Below are 14143 nucleotides of genomic sequence, written 5' to 3' on the forward strand. Positions count from 1 at the left end.
GTATTGCTAAGGGGCAAAGAACGACAACTCTATCTTCATAACCACACCCGAAATTTTACTAAATAGGACTATGTCGTTTTAACCAACAGTAATGAATGGTTGCTGCTAAGGTTACACAAACTTTACTTTTTTGTTAATAAACACTAATTCATACTGTGTTATATATCATTCTTTACTTAAAACATTTGATCGACCAGGTTATTCGGGAATCCATTTGCTCTGCAAGTAGGGTGTTATAACTGTACCTGCTGCATCTATTGCATGGAAAAGGCGACTAAATTTAGGATCTTTTTTTTTCTCTTCTTCCTCACTGACTTTATTCGTCCTAACGTCTCCCATGACACCTCTTCGCGTTTGGCCTTCTGTTGAGTGTTCGAGTTCCACTTTATACAATAAAAGACAACACCAATGTACCGAAGTATACCCAAAGCACGCACCTCGCACTCCACACACGTTTTTGTACATACCGCATACATTGAAGGCGTCCTTATATGGCCCTTGCTGTTAGTAGGACGTTAATAAATCAAACAAGCAAACGGTTATCCGTTATAGGTTCTTCTCTGCATAGAGACCTGTTATAAAAAAACTATAAAAAATAGTATAATCGATTGATAAGGGCGCAAACAAAAATACAACACTTCGACCTATACAGTATACTCTGACATCTTAAGTTTCCGTGGGTCATTTTGGATTCATGTAGAGGATTGTGGGTAAAATCATTATGAATGTGATGCTTTGCAGTAAGTTAATTACATTACCAAGCTATTCAAACGCTCATATATGATTGTATATATTTATTCGGCAGAAGCAGTTATGCGTTCTAGGGAAGACAATTCACATAACATGTAGTCCGACAAAGATCAGTGGTTTTTGAAGCAACACTTGCCTCCTGACGGCCTATATAAAACATTAGGGACCTATTATTGACATGGAAATAATGAACCTCCAACTAGCCCAGGAATTTTTATAAGCACCAGTTGTTGAGTGACAATCAATGAGAAGGCCACTTGAACGCAAAGATTGTTAATGATAACAGGTGAACCACACTTACTAATTTGATTCTTTAAATGAAAGAACCGTTTGCTGGACATCGAATTGAAGACTTTTAAACAGATATAATGGGACACATACACGTCACACGTGATACCCGATAACGTTTGAACGGGACTAGTACTATTACTTCTATTGGAAATGGAATGACGTCTAAAGATGATATCCCGCGCTAATGTCATTTCAGCGGGAAGATTACAAAGAGTAATATTCCGTCATCACCACTGGAGAGACTAGTCCCACACAAAAATTAACGGGTATCAAGTGGTACATGAATTACATGTAGTCCCGTTATAGTTATTCTGACAACGCGGAGATTAGCTTGGTGTCATGGCGGCATGTGTCAGAGGGATAGAAGCCGTAACAAAAGCCCAAGTGTTCCTAATTACAAGAATAAACTAGAAATTGTCACCGGGACAATTTGACGGGCTTTTCACCTAAAAGCTACTTCGTTCAAGGTCATTTATAAAACACATGGTAGCGCTTAGTTTCAACGTACCAAAAGTCCAATACCAGGTCATAGGCCTTTCAGAACTTTACAATAAGTCATTTGAAGATTTTAGGATTGTTAGCCCGAGTGCTCTTTGATATAGGTCAAGGTCAATCACATTAACAAACTTGGTAGGCATTTATGTCAGCATGCTTCATGCTTAATATTTGGTCTCTAGGCCTTCTAGAAATTGAGAAGAAGATTTTTTAATGATTTTGTCGAAAAATTGCATTTTTGAACTTTGTCCCTTATTTCCAACCGGAAGTTGACGTTTTACAGAAAAGTTGTAGCAAAATGAATTGTTTCATTTTTAATTCTACATAACATATCCAAAAATGAAAGTAATTGGCTTTGTGGTTAACGAGCTACGGCTGTCTCAATGAGCTGAATTTTCACAGGATTATTTTCATAGCTCTACAATCACACGCACTCTGTGACCTTGGATGAAGGTCAGGCTCGTTTATTTTTTCAAACCTGATAGTCACCTACCTAAGCATAATTCATGCACAATATCAAGCCTCTATACCATGTAGAACTTGACAAGAAGTTGTTTTTGTGATTTTCACTGAAAACGGCGAATTTGCATTATGAGTCAATGATCAACCGGAAGTTGACACTTTAGAGAAAAATGTACAATTACAAAGTTTCTCAGTATGCAATTCTACATCACATATAACAAAATGAAAGAAATTGGCTCAGTGGTTAACGAGTTATGGCTGTCTTCGTTAAACCGGAAGTGACGTCATCGCGGCCATATCTGAATTTGAATCAACCCCATATTAACAAGAACTGGTCACGGTGATAAGTGGAAAATCTTGTGTGAGTTTGGGCTTGATCGGACTGGTTGAATCAGAGAAGTTGTTTAAAATATAATTGTCGAAATTTGCAAAAAATTCTTAGTTAAATATTAAATACGTCATAAAAAATTAATTAGTGAATCAATTTTAAGTTTGAAGACATTAAAATCTTCAAAATGGCATACTGCATCGATGTAATGTAAAAAAAATGACGAAAATTGAATAATAAAAAAATTCTAAAAATAGTCACTTTTTTGTAAACTTTAACCTCTAGCGAGCTTTTTAACGAGACATTTTTTGTGGAAACATGTCATGAGTAAAAGTTAGATATGTTCATTCCCTACAATAAAATACCTTCAGATTTACAATAGCTTTCATATTTTTTGAGTTAGAGCAGTTTTTGTGTTTTTAGGTTTTACGTCATGGCGGCCATTTTGGATTTTTTGACCTACTTCATTTTGTTCATGGATCACCTTTAAATGTTTGATTTAAACATACTGTAATCATTTTTATCCTATGTCTTACCGTTTGACCGATACAGCGTTCACAAAAACAGGAAGAAGAATAATAATAAGAATAATAATAAGAATAAGAAACTTAACGAAAACAATAGGTCTTTTCACAAATAGTGAAAAGCCCTAACAACACGAATTACCGACTGCTCCGTTGGGTGTTATCATCTAATAAACTAAACAAAGTAAGAGGTTAATCTGTATATTAACCATATTTTCTTAAAAGATTAAAATCAACTAGAACATCAGAAACAATCATTTAACCGTGTGCTATGCGCCGTAAAAATTATACTGCCGTCATATTTAACCATGCAATTTCATTCAGAAAAAGCGCCGTTGACTGACAGCTTCATCCGCCTATTTTTCTATGACGTCACAAAAATAATTTTTATATTTCAGTTATCTTATTCAGGTCAAATAGAAATAATGCATTCAAAGAATTAAATCTGTTTTATTGTATGTCTCCGATTGTCACGTACATGTGGTATTTGTAATCATTGACACGTGATTTTGTGGAATGTCAAAGAAAGTCCGCCAATGTTTACAAGTATATTCATACGCACCGAATCGGGTCACGTTCTGCACTCAAGTTATTTGGAAATAAACAGATCTGCTCCTACTTAGTTTTATCGTAACAGAAACAGTGGCAATTGTATTCAAACAAAAGATAGTTATGAGTCGACAGATACATGAACATTAAATTTACATGAAGGAGTTTATAGTGGAAATGTGCACTTCACTTACTCTATCGGAACCTGATACGACTTGTCACTGGCTGTTGCTGGTGATATTATCTGAAGCGTAAATCTGAATCGGAAATGTTAATCTGTTAATCTGCAGTCACATATTTCATTTATTCACTGGTAAATTTCCAAAAGATAAAGCAAGAGATCCAGTTAACAGATATCGATATAATCTAAATGTAGTCCATGTAACTATGGTCGGTGTAAGGTAAAAAAAACCCAAAAAAACACACACACACATTCTTATCAACCAGCATACGAGTACAATATAATGTATATTTTCTATTTTAAGTGCATACTAGTAGTAATTATCCTAGAGTTCGCAGTTTGGTGTGTAACACCGTAAGTACAGCAGTATAGTAGGCCTACATTTCGGATGCTCAGCTGCTACCAACTAGGTAGCATTTACTACGATAAAAATCACTATCATTGAAAGGCCCACAGTTTATCGTCTACCTTTGTTGAATTAGGCTCATCTGTGAAAACAAATCCTTGGATGTTGCTTTTTTTAATTTGAGATCTTGGTTGTGCTACTTGCTATTTACCAATCCGCATCAATGTAGACGAATTATAACCTATGTATTCTTTATACAGATCAGTGTGAAATTATTACACTCGTAAGATATGTCTTGTGTAAAATGTCCTCTAGTTTGAATAGTAAATATGTGGATGTTTTTTTACTTCTGCGAAAGCACAAAAAATGTATTGAGTGAGAAATTAATCTAAGATTGAAAAGAAAAAAAAGAAAAGAAAAACCTACACAGGACAGGACAAAAAAAAACCCTACACAGGACAGGACCTATTTTCTATAATTCTATAATATTCATAATTCTTCGTCTTATTTACGTGATTAGATTAGTTTATTCTTCAATGACATATATTTGTGATAGAGAGATAACCTTCATGGGGTATTTTCGCTATTTCAATAAAAAAAGAGTCGCATTTCTTGGTGTTAATGAGAAACCGATTAACTTATAATCGTGTAATAGTGGCGCGGCTAAGGTCGATTTTTCGGCAAAATCGTTCAAATTTTGAAGAAAGCATGAAACTTTGCATATGGCTTCTTTAGGGCATCAGATTTCAGGAAAAAATGGACCCCAAAAATTCACGGTCCCTGGCGGCTGCCATATTGGTTTTCAAAATGGCCGCCAAAAAAACCTTCTGCGACCCATATCTTTTGTTCTATACCATTTAGACCCACAATTTAAACGTCTAAACCCATATTATTGATACTTAGAAAGATTATGTTAGTGTTAAACGTCAAATAGAAGGACCGACATTTTGTATTTCAAGATGGCCGCCAACTTTGCGAGCTATATCTGAATAAAATACATATAATTTGGTAAGCTGACTTTAAGCAAATAAACACCTTGAAATATAGTAAGAGTATTGATACGTTTGTATTGTTTGATACATGAATGATTTGATTCTTGTTTTAATTCTAAAATGACTGCCGTTTTGAATTCCAAGATGACCGTTTAGATTATTTTTTCCGTATTTCACTCTGTAAGTGATCGAGCAAAATCAAGTAACCACTCTTAACATGTTGATACATATGATATGCCTTGAATGATATTGGAATAAACCTCCGAATTACAACTCTACAGGCGTCAACAGAGGATCATCTTCCATGGGCTTTATCGACTCTTCAACTGAAACATCTTCAAAGTCGCAAATGTTTTTGACAGTAGATCTACAGCTGATTTCTCGTCATTCTTCAATACTTCCAATGTCTGATATAACTTTTACGTTGAACATGCAGGAAACGGGAACACCAATTAATACATTCCAGGATATTGATATCTCCTACCAACTCTTCGTCTCCTCCTTTTAAATCCTTCCTCACAGTATAACTCCATAACCACATCTAGACAAACACAATTCACCTTATGATGTCCGAGAACACAATCCACCTTCTCAGGTGTATGTATGAATTCCTTCTTCAGAACATACAGACATCTGTCATCGCTCTTCACCTTTAGCAAATGTGATTGAAGTACATTCTGTTAGTGGCTACGACTTCTTTGTTGTTTTCTTTTTTCAAGATGTTTTCCAATTTTCTTAGCATCTTCTCAGGGCGATAACTATACTTTCTTTAAGGAATTGGGGTTGTAGAACGCGCAAGAAGTCCTGGTGGCGCAATCATTAACCTGTAGGTATCGCTTTTGTCATATATCGACGTCAACCAGAACTAAAAACCAAGGTTCCAGATGACCAATATCTGACTGAGTAAGTTTTTCGTCTATGTGGTTTCCAGTCTTTTCAATCATCTACAGAGTTTGCACTTAGTTTTAATGACCATATATATTTTCTCTTTCAATGCTTATTATTATGTATACCAGCTTATCTCCTAAGTCAGTAATGAGATTGGGAGTTCTACCTCGGAGTCTCAGCTTATATTTGTAAAGCTTTGACATAGCGGTCATCATGACAATCGTTGAGACTTGCTTGTGGTTTATTTTAGTGCCACTAATGGCGTACCACAGGGATCATATCAGATTAGGTAAATATCAATGCTTTGGCGGCAAAACCTTGCTATGAAGTCCTTCCTTAAGTGGAGTCTCCTGATGTTGTTGGAGTCGTTCAGAATCGCATCGAAACAATTTCTCTGACATGTTATCTGATATTAACAATAGAGTGAATATCTTCCCCTGAATCCACACTTTCCAGGGACGCGGTTGACGGCCGGGCATGAACATGGTTATGGAATATAATTGCGGCCATCTCATCCATGAAGCCCCCTTGGGAAGACGAAACCAAATGATATCCTTGCATTTAGCACTTCTTTTTGTATGCGATCCTCAATTCCACATCCAATAAGGATATGATCCTCAATTGTTATTGTTTTGTTTGCATATTGTATCTTTCGGAAACACCTCCTCTGCTCTCTTCAGTTATCTGATATCCTATCTCTCTCTTCAAAATGACATTAGTGAGTTTCTACTGTATCTTTTATAATGTTTGTGTACATCTTGTATTTGTAGACAGTGTAAGGTATACCAATAGGACATAGTGCTGATGTAGTGAAGATCTCCATCAGGATAGGCTATTTCCAATTACATGGTATAGCTCTTGTACGAGTGTTCTTTCCAGAATGACAAATATTGCTATCGTGTAAAATTTGATTCTAGAACTATAATTATCTTTTTGGCAAGAAAATGGGTGTGAGGCATGTTTTCTAGGCTGCTGTACTCTGAAAGAGTTAAAGGTCCGCTACCTGTCCGAAATGATGAAATGTTAAAACGTTTTCTAATGACCGTTGTGAAAGTTAATCACGGTGTGTTTATAAGGACGACGTCGGGGATCATAAGCAACCCGCTTTATGGATATTAACATTTGTATTAAATTTATTGATTCAGATTCAGAGAATAATGGTATGTCTAATATTTGTAGAAGAAGTTAATATCAAGTTTTTACGTAATGTTTCCGAAATTATCACCCAATTTGGTTAATTTATGTAACTTTAATTTAATACTGCCGGACATTTTGAATTTCAGATTGGAGGCTATTTTGAAATTCAAATAAGAATCGAATTATTTTGTATAAAACGCTAAAATATAAATACTCACAGTATTTGCTTGCTTTTTGATTAACTTAAAGTCAGCTAAGCCAATTGTGATATTATTATTATATACAGATATAAATAAATGTAGTAAATTGGCTGCCATCTTAGAATACAAAATGGCCTCTTTTTACATGAAGTGTAACACTACCAGAATAATCCTAAGTAATAATAATAATAAGTATCAATAATATGGGTGTAGACGTTTAAGAGTGTTAACTTGATTTTTACAGATAAATAAACAACTTGAATTTATACGGCAATGGCGGTCATTTTGAATATCAACATATAAACTGTATAAACTAAAATAATTGTCAAATTATTTATGTATTAAACACTGAAAAAGTATGGATACTCTCACTTTATTTGCAGGTGTTTGTTTGCTTAAAGTAAGCTTAGCCAATTAGATGTATTTTATACAGATATAGCTCGCAAAGTTGGCGGCCATCTTGAAATTCAAAATGGCGGTCCTTCTCCATGAAGTTAAACGCTACCAGAATGTTCCTAAGCATCAATAATATGGGTGCACACGTTTAAAGTTCTGGTCTAACTGGTATAGAACGTGAGATATGGGTCGCAGAAGTTGTTTTTGGTGCCAATTTTGAAAACCAATATGGCGGCCACCAGGGGCCGTGATTTTTTGGGGTCCATTTTTTTCCTGAAACCTTATGTCCTAAAGGGGTCATATGCAAAGTTTCAGGCTTTCTTCAAAATTTGAACGATTTTCATGCTTAGACGCCCCACTATAAATGTCAGCACATAAACCAGTAAAGAAAATGCAATTTCTCTATATGCATGTACCCGTTAACTTGTATATGCCACTATTATGCAAATGTGATTACCGAGAACAATACATGTTAGACAGATTGATACTTTAATGACAATTATTCCTTCGGAATGATGAAGGCATTTGCGAATCTTTCTGAAACACATGTACGTTCTCCTAAAAACAAGCATAATCGGCTTTATGTTGCCTTTACATATTTGCTGTTTTTCAATATTAAGAAGTGAATTTGAATCACCAAGATAAAATTAAATACAAATGTATTGCCAAAAATGTTTTTATTCCAACTGTTGAATGTTAACATCAAAGTGCGGTTTGCATTCGTACATTGCATTAATGACGTAAGTATGGATATTGCGAGCCTGAAGCAAAGGAAAAGAACAAAGGTGTTTTCTAAAATTCAGTCAAAATAAAGAATTGTAAACAACATAATATATTACCTGTAGTTGTAGACAGAGACCTTTCTATAAAGAGGATTTCATAAACTGTGTGTAGGTGTAGTCCATGGCAAAAATGGTCCGAGCTATACTTAGACTATTAAAACATACATGTCATATAAAATGTTTACTAGTGCAGACAATCTACCGGAGCGGTCACTTCTAAATATTTTTTTCCGGTCGGAAAGTATGGTTTCTGTTACGACATTTGTTAAACAATCGGTGAGAAATATTTACTAGTTTAACAAATATCACTACATACACCGGAAATCACTACATAATTACGTCGACAGTTTGCCCTTACAATACTTTAATTAGTATCCATATGATAGTGGGGAAAAAAACTTTTGAAAAGATATTAAGCAAAACTAAATACATGTAAATTGTAAACCCAAGCAATAAACGGTTCTTCACAGTTAAGAAGAAAGGTCCAACGGCATAGTTTACTAGATTTTGATATAGTTATATTTTATACATACATATACTAGTTTATCACATCATCTGCCTGATATTCGATGAAATTGTCCATGTAACATTTTTGCATATGTCACTTGTGTAATATACCATAGAACGAATTTTATTAGTCGGCCTTATCCCATTTTCCCACGACTTCATATTACAACGCACTACGGCTCGTAGTAAAAATGGACGCCTATACAAATTAACCTTTGGGAACACTCGTTAAAATTGATGGCAACTTTGACGGAAAGGTGAAAAAGGTAACAGAATCAACCACAGGACCCGTGCATAAAGTGAGGTTTGATGGAATTAATTTTAAAAATGACTTAAATGGCGACCGGTTGACTAAAATTGAAAATTTGTCATCAGAGCAGACGACGAATGGGGGTAGTCAGTGATTTATTCAGAGAAGGGGACCGTCTATGGGTCGAGTTTTTCTGATTTACCAGATACATTCATTCAAAGTTTTTTGGATGCACAAGCTAATAAGAATACATAAAGCAAACATTTTTATGATTTAAAACATTTAAAAATGTTTATGGCAAAAGAGAACGAAGACCGACTCATTAAGAGTTGTGTCCTCTGTTGTGTAAATTTTCATCACGGTTAGAACATCGGATGGTTCCAACTACGAACCCAGCTCACTAAGGGGTTTCATGGGAAGATATGACAGGCAATACATCGTTTTAATTAAGTACGGATACATTCTCGCTAAAGCTGCAGGACGTCGTGAAGGCTAAACAACGCGAACTGAAACGTGACGGAAAAGGAAATCGGCCAAATAAAGCCAACTTAATTACTTATCAGGAAATAGAAACGTAATAGAACACCAGACAGCTCGGACAATGTAAGCCAGACACAATTATCAATACGCTGTTGTTGTATAATACTATCCATTTTGGCCTGGGAGGCTCCCATGAGCATAGAACGTAATGATTCCGCAGGACAGGAGTACTTGGAATTTCAAGAACGCCAGAGTAAAACACGACAAGGGACAATCCCCGAGATCTTCGACCTGTGACTCCGAAAATTTTGGGAAATCCTGATCGATGTCCTCTCAATATTCATAAATTTTACTATGAAAAGCGTCCAGCTGATTACCAGAGGCCTGATGACCCATTTTACATAGCTACACATACACATGTTAGCAATATGCGGGAAAATAACCAGTGGTTTAAGCGTCAACCAATTGAAACAAACAAACTTAGTTCGCTTATGAAAAGAATTTAGAGTTCAGATACACATGATAAATAGCAGTCACGCGTTGGGGAACTTATTTATCCCATAACTTTAACATTATATTTATACCGTGGTGATAATATTCTCGTCTTCATTCAGGGAAACTTACCACCGTACAATATGTAGTGATATCTTTCCGCCATGAAATATAGTGCCTTAAAACAGAGCCAATATTCAATTGTTTAATACTTTAAATAAGCAATTACCTTTCATACTGTAAATACAATGTTATTTAAAAGAAAATGCGCCATACAAAGTAGCCGGAAGTTGAGAGCCAATCGGAATCAAGAGATCTTAGAGTTGACCAATTAGAGGCGCTGTAGGTGTTTACACAATAGAGTGTGTAAACATAAATGATTACCAACTGCTATGGAATTTATCACATGGGATTAAAGCGCTTAACTAACCGCAGCGCACGAAAACACTTGGTCCAAACTCTCGTCAACAAAGGGGTCTCTTCTAACACAATTGTACAATTCACAGGAAATCGCAATTTGCAATTCGTCAATAACTATAGCCACATAAACCAGTCACTAACACAAATACATCTCCAGAATCCAAAATCTACAGCGAGTCGTACTTCAGTGACACAAGCGTCGAATGACATCACAGTAAACACCTCGGCAACCACATGTGTGTCCGAACGTAAATCGGCCAACACAAACACCACTTTCCACGGAAATGTGCATACATTATTTGGTGGTAATGTTTACGGTGGTCATTTCAACATAAACATTTACAATAAAGCTGATATCTCGTATGTAAAACCCATATGTCGATGAATTATCGTTTCAGATTCAGACAGTCAGTGAACTTTCAAAAGTGGCTGGTGTCAAGGTCACACTGTGGAATGTTGCGCGCTTCGACTTTATGAACTATACCGTGAAATTGTTTTCAAAACGTTAAATGTAATGATTTAATATGCCTCAATTCTGTTGATTAAATAATATCAATTTAACCTATATATTTGTTGTATTTGACAAAAATGATAACGCTTTTAAGGCACTACTTTGACATAGCGGAGGCCTAACTAGCGCCGTCTTTTAGAAGCCGGTGATGCAATGGATTTTAGAATGCCGTTTTTTAAAAGATGAAAAAAAATTATCATGCCAAGGCTCGCAAAAAAAAAATAAAAAAAAAACTTCTTAGACTCGTTTCATAAAATCTCTTATGAAATGAAAAGTCATTTCAGATCCTTTGTACCATAGTATATAAAGATAATATAAAGGTAGTGGGGCGACTGGTGTGCTCGTTTTCAGTGTAATGTGACTGGATGGGCTATGTGTTTTTATCTAAACTGAATGAGAGTGTATTCCGTTTTACTTCCGTGGGAAATATATAAACGCAATTGCAAATAGTGCCAGTGATTCTATTCAGTGTGTAACATCACTGAAATAATATAAAATACTAAAAAAAGGTAAACGAATTACTTTACAATACATATCTTTGCTATTAGCCAAGAAAACGACGACACTGTAATACGAGATTTTCGATATAGTAAAAATGACGTCATTCCGTTGAATGTGACGTCACCTTTTAGCGGGACTGAATGACGGTTCATTCACACTGTCCTCGATTGTCTGTAACCCGAGGATTGTTAGCTCATTGTCAGATAAACTCCGATATAGATTTGCTTATTATTATTGTTATTCGCTTGGAAATTTGGAAGAAGTGCTGTGTTATCAATTTCTCGCAGAAGCTCATCTATTTTTTGCGCGCGAAAAAAACTCTCTCGAGAAGACGTATGTGTCGGTCTAACAACGAATTCAGAAATTCAGTTCCAGCTGAATCATTAAAACGTTTGAAATATTGATATTTCGGTATAAAGAAAGGACCACATAATATATAGGTGGATGCATATAATATAATGACCTAATCACACCATACAAAGACAAAATCACATAATATAACACCATACAAAGACAAAATGCAGATTCACATAATATAACGACAAAACCACATAAGATATTGCAGATTTACCGCATAAGACAGCGATGACTTTCCATAGGGATGTGTTGCTTGGTGACGTCGGGGGTATGGTTCAGTGTGATATACCGTTATAAAAAGGTCACTAGTTCCATTTTTACAAAGAATCATAATACGAGCATACTAGTTTTGCAATGCCCCAAAACCATGTATGCCTTTTACACTCTACAACACTGCGTATACGGGGGGCCACCTTGGGTGTTTAAAATAGGACGTTAATTTAATCAAACAACACTCATTGACATCAGGATTGATTCAGTGAAAGTAACAATCTATGTCATCTATCGCCTATGAAAGGTATTCATGCCGTGTTAATCAGGACACGTTTTATCAATTTGCTTTCGATACTGCTTATTGATTTTGTTAGGAAACTTGTCTGAACATCTATATGTGATTTTGTGTTAACACTGAGTCAGACATTTTTTTACGTACATCATTCTATATGCTTCGATTTTGTCTTTGTCTGCCACTCCGCAATAGTTAGTAACACAAATAATTCATTAGTAAGTTGAAATTTAGATTAAAAAAACAAGGTTGGCTAGTTCTCTCCTTTTTAAACCGTTTAAAGATCACTCTAGGTTGCTGAATTTAATTTTTCATGCTAGCCTATGAATATTAAAAGAAACAAAACGTATAGACATGTCTAGAAATAAAAAAAATCTAACAGTGTTAAAAGCATGACTTAAACACAAAAGGCAAAATCCCGAGCCAATATTGACGGTGACTTTCAACAAGGAATTCCATGATACGAACTGCTAAGGAAATTACCGTTATGTGGTTTGATTTTTATTTTTCATTGAACAATGACACGCAAGGTCTACTGATCTAGCCCGTGACAATTAAACTGTAAACCACTTAAGGTAGACCGTCCATTCTGGTTTCCTCTCAAGGATTTATTTCATTTTTTGATATTTTAATTTTAGTTATACCCTGATCACAAACACCGCATATAAATCATATGTCACCGGGTGGACCCAATTTTGGTGACAAATTTAAAATGATCTCAAGACTCAAGAAAAAATCGATTTTTTAGAATTTCCATGAAGATTGGCTTATTTGCAATAAGAAAAGCCAATAAAAAGTATACCTCACCGCATTATGTTTCAAAATATGACCGATTTGCAACCTAATACCCCTTAGATTTTGGCATGAAAATGTAAAAAAATTGGCAAACCGCAGCACTTTTCAACGTTTTATGCTATTCATTTACCCTTGTTACTCTCTTTATTATATTGTTAGATCATACCAGATAACACAATAATTACATATCTTGATGATTTCATTCATTTGTTATATAAAATATAACAAACTAGTTTGCAAACTTCATGTAAGCCTGACCTCAAACTCTCAAAAAAGAGTCTGCAGGAAATATATCAGCTTTTTCTGAAACAAAATATTTGCTCTGTGTGATACTGTATTCAAATAGATTATTTTCCGTTAGAGCATCTTTCAAATTATAAGTATTGACTTTAACAAAAAATAAAATGAAAATATTTTCCAGCAACTTTATTTCCGAATTTTGTTTGTCCATTTCACGACGAAAATTAGTATACCGGTATTTTACGAAGAGTGCCTATTCCGTATTTGCACATTACAGAGTTATCTGCCCTTGCAGGTAGATATTGATTGTGACGTCATGTGTTACCGAGCGTAACGTCATGCGTTTCGGTGAAAACGACGTGAATTGCGCTCACAAAATGATGACGTAACAATCGGATAGCTACCCGCAAGGGAACTAACTCTATAATATGCAAAGACGGAATTGAAGCTCGAAACTCAAATGTTTCCATTCAAAACACCACCAAACTCCTTCAGCATCCTTATACTGTATAAATTTATTTCTATTCTGCAAAAAGATAGGTATACAATTTAAAATGATAACGGTCATTCATTTGTTACTACCCCTACTGACGTGAAATTTTTCATTTTGGGTCCCGCGGCCGTAAATCCATGTGTATTCCGTTTGATTGTTTAGCGACTATTATGATTCTTGGATTTTACTTTATGCATGAATCTTAAAAATACACTATATTTACCGATTGTCACACTTAAGATTGATACACTTCAAGTAACCACTCGAAAAG

Source organism: Argopecten irradians, chromosome 9 (genome assembly GCF_041381155.1).
Source record: "Argopecten irradians isolate NY chromosome 9, Ai_NY, whole genome shotgun sequence".
Classification (NCBI taxonomy): Eukaryota; Metazoa; Mollusca; class Bivalvia; order Pectinida; family Pectinidae; genus Argopecten; species Argopecten irradians.